Source organism: Catharus ustulatus, chromosome 6 (assembly GCF_009819885.2).
Source record: "Catharus ustulatus isolate bCatUst1 chromosome 6, bCatUst1.pri.v2, whole genome shotgun sequence".
In the NCBI taxonomy this organism is placed as follows: domain Eukaryota; kingdom Metazoa; phylum Chordata; class Aves; order Passeriformes; family Turdidae; genus Catharus; species Catharus ustulatus.
This window is the reverse complement of record NC_046226.1, coordinates 59,950,330-59,956,398: the sequence shown is the minus strand read 5'-3', so window position 1 is coordinate 59,956,398 and position 6,069 is coordinate 59,950,330. Positions and strand designations below refer to the sequence as shown.

At 39.8% G+C, this 6,069-nt stretch overlaps 1 protein-coding gene across 3 annotated transcripts in view; it reads left to right on the top strand.

Annotated features, from left to right (window-relative positions):
* SYT9 (synaptotagmin 9) overlaps window positions 1-6,069 on the top strand; it is a 64,021-nt gene that overhangs the window by 32,922 nt on the left and 25,030 nt on the right. The window lies entirely within an intron of this gene.

The following is a 6,069-nucleotide window of genomic DNA, read 5'->3' as shown; positions in this document are numbered from 1 at the left end:
TTAAGGAAACATTACTTTTCTTATTTTGCCTGTCTTCCTGTTTTGCATGATTTTTTAATGTAACTCACAGCACACTAATCAGGCAGAACTGCAGATTCAACATTTCTTATGTAGCAATCTTCAGTTCTTCAAAAAAAAAGTCAGAAAACCCCACAGCTACGATGCAGCCAGAGTTCAGCCAGTGCTGTTCCATGGAAGCACTGAATTGGTTTAACTCTTTGTGTTCCTGCGGAAATGGGGAATGGATTTTAGAAGTCTGTATTTCAGTTCTCCCAAAGTCTCTGTTATCCAGTTCTATGCAGGAATGGAAACAGTGATTAGGGGTAAGATTATGGCAGTAACTTCCAAAAAAGAAGGAGCTTTCTGCTCAGAGCAGGAGCCAACCCCCTTTTAATGCCATTAGAGATGGATCCCATGCATCCTCGGGAGGACAGACCTTCAGTGAGAGTGATACACAACAGAAATCCACAGGGGTGAAGGCACCAGTGCCAAGTGTCAGGAAATACTTCATTTGCTATGTCAAACCATACTCCAGTGGAGTGCACATTTCAGAGTCAGATAAACCAGACATCATTAGCAGTGAGATCAAAGGGTAAGTTTGTTAGACCTCAGTTCAGAAAAGCACTGAAGCATCTGCTTAGTTGAGAAAAAGAAGTCATTGAAAAGTAAAGGCTGTTCTGAGCCAAATAACCTGCCTGAATTCAAACCCTCACCTTACACCTATGTGGTCTGGTAGCATGCTGGTATTACAGACCAAATTGATTAAATCTTTTTTTTTTTTTTTCCCTTGGAAAATTCTTTATGAAAATGGATATTTTCCTACTTTTAGGGTGAATTCTCTGCACAATCCTGTCCCACACGAGGATGGCAGTGCAGCAGCAGCAGCACAAGCTGTTCTTCACTCAGGGTACAGGCAGGGGCATGGACACTTAGTGTCAGGAAGGATGAACCTGGCTTTTGTAGGAGAAGTTACTGCTTTTCAGCTGCAAGGCAAAAGTAAGGATGTGACAGAGCAGCTGACAGTCATTCCAAGTGAAAGGCTGCCTTCATACAGCATTAAGTGTCCAAAGATCAGCTTCATTTTTTACAGTCAACTGAAAGTGGAATGTGCAGGCACGCTGGGGCTGCTTTGATGTGAACAAGTCCTTTTCCCCTGCTTTAACTTAGGCAGAAGATTGGCTCTGGTGTTTTCCTTTGAATCGCTTCTTCCAAATTGCAGAAGTGATGCAGCATATCATTTGCATTCACATTTTCTGTAGTATCTGGAATGAAATTCAAGACTGAAACATGAGTCATTAATTAATTCCTCCTGATACCAATTCTCCCATGAAGTGCAGCCCAGTTTATCCAAACAGAACACACGACCTGCCATCTAGACTTGTCACTGGCTTTCCAGCCAGCAGAGGCCTTTTCAAATCAAGTGACTCATGGTGCATGGGAGACACATCCAATTCTGGGTAATGTGAGCTCTGAGATAAGAGTATCAGATAAATGAAAGTGAGGAGTACTCATCTTACCAATTAACATTTCCAAAATTCAAAGGTTAGGATTCATGCTGTGAGGTTGTGAGAAATACTCCACGCACCATTTAAGAATCCAAGCTTCAGTCCATTTTCTTGTGTGTGTGGCTGAGATATCTCTGAGCCTGAGCCAGGGCTACTCGGTGAGTTTGCTGCACTGAAAACTCCTGCACTCCAGGCCAGCAGGCAGCATTAGTGAAACTCAGAAAGAAATTCTGGCAAAGTTTTGAGCCCTGTTGGGCAGTTTGTGGTTGGAAAGCAGAACTCTGTCAACTGTAACAGGTTTTCAGTAATTTATCTTTGAACGTCATCATGTTTCAGATAATAATTAGAGAACAGAAAAGTGATGCGCAAAGTCACTGAAGGGAATTCACTTTGTGTAGGTCAACAAGAAGTGCACACAGGAAGGATAAACCTAGGAAATGAATGAGAAAAAGAGAAGCTCCACACAAACTGCACATGACAAGTTTGTCATACTTCTGAAGAGTACAATTAATTTTAATTCCTTGTGCATCTTATTACACTGCCAAACCAGCGAGCCCAAAGGCCTTTATTTTACATTCTCCATTTTATTATGTTCTAATCCAATTTGACACAGTAATATAAAAGAATGTATCAAATCCTTCTCTGCCCAGCAAAATGTCCTGCTGCAAGTGAGCACTGCAGATTATGCCTGAAATGTCAGCTTTGCTGCAAACAATGCCATTAAAGTGACCCATTATGCCATGTGCTTTCTTCTGTTTTCTAATAGCACTGCAAGGTTTTTTATCCTAAACCAGCAGTTTTCATTCTTTGGACTATCTGTTACCATCCCAGAGTTTGAAGTTATTTTGTAACACAGACACGAGTCAGCATTAAAATTTTTTAAAAGCAGTCTGGTGCCAAAGACAAATCTCCAATATCAAAACAATCGTTCTTCTAATCCCAGGTCCTCTGAGCATAAAATATCTCTCCTGTAACACTGACACTTTTTCCAAGGAGGAAAAAAGCAGCAGTGGGCTGTATAATGGTAGAAATAATTAAGTGGATCAACTTTAGCATGAGCATGAAATGAACTAGATAAGCTTTTTTTTTTTTTTTTTTTTTTTTTTTTTTTTAATCTACCAGTCAGATTACACTGGTTTCTGGCTTATCAAGAAAAAAAGATACTTTTTATTTTTAGCCTGGGTTTCTCTTGTTGATATGTTTTGTTCTGTAGCATCTAAAACACAGTCAGGGTTTGGGGTGGGGTTTTTGGTTGCATTTGTTCACGAACAAATGAAAAGAGAAGAGAAAGAAGAGAAGAGAAGAGAAGAGAAGAGAAGAGAAGAGAAGAGAAGAGAAGAGAAGAGAAGAGAAGAGAAGAGAAGAGAAGAGAAGAGAAGAGAAGAGAAGAGAAGAAAAAACAAGCGGTTGATATTTCATTGGCTTCCATCTTCAAACTGAAATGGGATCAAGCAAAGACACGTGGCTTTGTCTCAAGATAAAATGGAAAACCATGAAAGAAGAAGGTGTCAGATATGAAACAGGAAGGTGTCAGATGGTCCATTTCAGATAAAGGAAAACCTTCTCTTTCAGAATGTGCCAGGTATCCACTTACATAACTTGCTGTGCCCCTGGAAAGGAAAACGCTTTGACAAGAATTGCTTGTTAAACATCACGAGGTTGATGCAGGGCACAGAGAGCATTTCTGCCAGCTGGAAATACAGCTCCTGGCTCTTGGATTCTCAGAGTGCTCAGCACTTGAGAAGCAGGTGGACTTTCTTGAGGAGTTCTCTCAACTTAGATGAGGGGGATAACTGGAGTAAGGAAGCCATTTTAGCAGGGAAATTTGTGGCTTTGGTCCTAGAGTGTAATAGCTTCTGCCACTGATGCTATTTTTCAGTTGTCAAATATAGTTATGTTTAATATCTAGGCATGGAACAACCACAACTGCTCTTTTTTTCTGAATGTTAAAGTTCATATATACATTTTTTTTAAATAATCCTATTCCTAACACCCCACTGTCAGCTTTCCCTCATCTCAAAAAACCCCAATAGATCAGGGTGCAAAAGGAAATGGAAACATAGGGAAATGTTCCTGAATCTGAGAGAGAAGAGAGTACAGAAACAAGACCCTGGGTAATGCAGATAGAATTTGAGAAGTAACATGCCACAGACTTTAAGGAATGTGTTTACTAAAACCCAAAAGACAGTTATGGAGAGTTCAAAGCTATGAAGAGACATGAGCTGTATATCAAGTTGTTCACTTTGACACCCAGAAAGAGCCAGCCTATGCCAGAAATTTCAAAGTATTCAAGAAATTGATTTCATCTGTTTGAAAAAATCTTAGGGTCTGGGTCAAAAATATAACAGTGTATCAGATAATGCTGAATTCATTTAAAAGCATAGTTAATTGAAGATACATATTGAAATGCATAACAGTGTTTTGACAAGGAGAGAGTTAAAAATTAGGGTGTTGATAAGTGTTTGAAATTCTGCATTGTAAAAATGCTCATTGTTCACTGCTGTTGTTCTCGAGTTTGCCTGAGCAAGAAAGATTTGAGAATTTGTGGTTTTTAGGGATTTATGTTGTATAACTGAGATACAACTGGAACCATAACATCACCAGAAGGAAGTTTCAAGTTCCCTGTTTCAGAGATGTTAATGCCAACCACAGTTATGTGTGGAAGAGAGACAAAATGAGGCTAAATTTTTCAGTCAGTTGTTCATGACAAGCATCATGAAAATATAAAGTACTGAAATCTGAGCTGAGAAAAACTTCCTCAAAGGCTGCATTGCTCAGGTCCATCCCTGCTGAGAACTGTGAGCAGCTCAGCATCTGCCAGATGCACATGAATAGGTGCAGGTCATGAGGCTGAGGGCTTAAACCCTCAAAAGGAAAATCTTTTCCCTCGAGGAAAATAAACATTCTTTGAAAGAAATAGGCAAATCCTGCCCCTAGCTCACCTACAGATGAACAGGCTGGGCCAACAAGGACACGAATTGCTCAGGACCCAGCACTGCTGATGGCAGAGATGAGAGCAGGTCCAGGATCTGCAGATTCCTGGCACCAGCTTTAATCCACTCTGCTTGCACTGCTTATCTCCCTCGACAGTGTGCAGACTCTGGAGCTGGCAGCAAGTCAGCTAAGTCCACCTACTCCAGTTCTAAAAACTGTTTAGCTTGTCAAGATGTTTTAGCTAGTATTTCTGAAATCCCTGTTCTGGCAACTTGCAGGGTTTGGAGAAGTGATGGCATTGAGCAAGAGCTCAGAAAAGCCTTTAAAATATTTACAGTGGTTAACAAAATTTTTGAATTTGAGCAGGAACAGAAACAAACCAAGTCTCTGTCTCTGCATCCAACCCATCAATGCCAAGTGCCATATCTACTTTTTTTTGTGTCAGTGAAAGGGAAACAAAAGTTGATTTTTTAAAATTTTTTTTAATAGAGAAAACCTATCCTATATTAACCTGGTGTTCTATTTCTTTAGGCCTTGGCATCAGGGAAGCAACCAGTTACGGTTGTGGAGATGTGCCTATTTAATTGTTTTGCAAATGCAAGCCTCTTTAGAAGAGACAGGATTGCAAACCCATGAATCTTCCCTGTTTTAAAACGTGACAAAAGCTTAGCAGAAACAACAACTATTTCCTGGCTATTTTAAACACAAGGGATAAGGTTCACCTTGTTTAATGAATTAAAAAAAAAAAACAACCAAAAAAACCCACACAATCAAAACCAGAAGTGCTCAAACAAACCCAAAACCAGAAAGCATAATTGCTTTTGAGAGCAGACCCATGGATATTCACCTTCTTCTGAGTCACAAGGTCACCCTTTGTTGCATGATTTTTTCTGTCTATTCTTAATCAACTGTTCACAAAAAAATGAAAGTGAATGTGTAATGAATTGTTTGATAGCCAAAAGATGCTGGAAAGTCATAGACCTTTAATCCTTCCAATTCATTAGGGTCACCACAGCAAGGATGAGATGCAAATTAATTAGGCTTGAGCATCAGCCCAATAGGTATTCAGTGTTCAGTAGAAAACAGCTGCAGCCAGTGTTTTTCTTACTGAACACCTTCTTAACTACTATTTAAATGCATTGATTTTCAAAACTGGGCTTTTCCTTTTGGCTTTTGGGGTTTTTTTTTTCTTTGTACATTTAATGATTGTGATAATGACTTTGTGTGTCAGGAATGCCATGCATTTAAATGATTAGGGGACAGCACTCAATGTGGCTAAACAAAGGACAGACATGGTTAGGTACAATCACACAGGGTAGAGATAAAATATTAACAGGTTCTCAGAAAGTCAAAGGCAGCATATGCCTAATTCTGCTGGACCAGCTGGGTAATAGTGAGAATAATAAACAACAAAGCTTGGGAAGGGTCAGGTGTAAAAAAAAAAGTCAAATGCCTTGGAGAGCAGTGGTTTGATGTGGAATTTTTTTATTTTGGTCCCAAGTCAGTGGTAAAAGCACTGCAAGCTTGGCTCTAAAAGGAGTGAAGCCTGTTTCATGCAAGGGATTGCCCAATAGCCTTGTAATACCACAGGCATGGCCAGAAACAGGATGGATCCCGTGATATCACTGAG